This window comes from Octodon degus, unplaced genomic scaffold, assembly GCF_000260255.1.
Source record: "Octodon degus isolate 3935 unplaced genomic scaffold, OctDeg1.0 scaffold00016, whole genome shotgun sequence".
Taxonomy (NCBI): Eukaryota; Metazoa; Chordata; class Mammalia; order Rodentia; family Octodontidae; genus Octodon; species Octodon degus.
Genome location: NW_004524592.1, coordinates 17,110,339 through 17,111,106, shown reverse-complemented (window position 1 = coordinate 17,111,106; position 768 = coordinate 17,110,339). Strand labels below are relative to the sequence as shown.

General features: G+C 39.8%; 1 protein-coding gene across 1 annotated transcript in view; it reads right to left on the bottom strand.

The window, feature by feature from the left end:
• The window catches only part of LOC101568624 (cytochrome P450 2J2), an 84,881-nt gene that overhangs the window by 1,394 nt on the left and 82,719 nt on the right, over nt 1-768 (bottom strand). The window lies entirely within an intron of this gene.

Below are 768 nucleotides of genomic sequence, written 5' to 3'. Positions count from 1 at the left end.
ATGTGGTGCTGGGGGATTGAACCGCGGTCCCTGATGTCTTGCCAAGCTTGTTCTAAGTAGGTGCTTTAGACCACTGAGCCATCTCTCCAGCCCCCGCACATCATTCATTCTTAATCAATTTAAAAATCACTGATTTTGGAGGTCACACAGATGAACAATACATTAGTACATTTTCACCAGCTTTGTTGTAGAAAATATATCTGTTGTGGGGGTTATAATAGTGGCCTAGATTAGTTGTCACCTTTTCAGAAACACTGACCTTCACTTGAGCTCACAGATGTCTGATGGGTGACTAAAGTGGGATAAATGGTTCTCTGTCTTCACATTGTGTCTGTCCCCTTTGCTGTCTCGCTCTTGGCATCAAATGCTTCTTACCTCTGCACATAGACATGCTGATCATTTAAAAATGTTTAATCTAAGGTACAGTGTTAAGAAGTAGTGGTTATGGGGAAATATTAAAGTATGTCACATGTATGTTCAAATCTGCTAAAACAAAATCTATCAATCTGTACAACCAATACCTGCTAACAAAAAAGTAGGAAAATGTTTAGTCCAAGGCTATCATATAGTGTTAATTTGCATATGAGAGCTGGTATGCACTTTTCTTTTTTGGTATTTTTTATCTTATCTGCCCCAACTTTGTAGTTCTTTAACAACCTAAAGGGCACAGGTACTTGATGTCCTTTAGCCTCAATCTAGGGCCCAGAACCACAAAGTCAGGATGTTTGGTGCAGGATGATGGTGTCACACTGAAATTCCTTAGCCTCC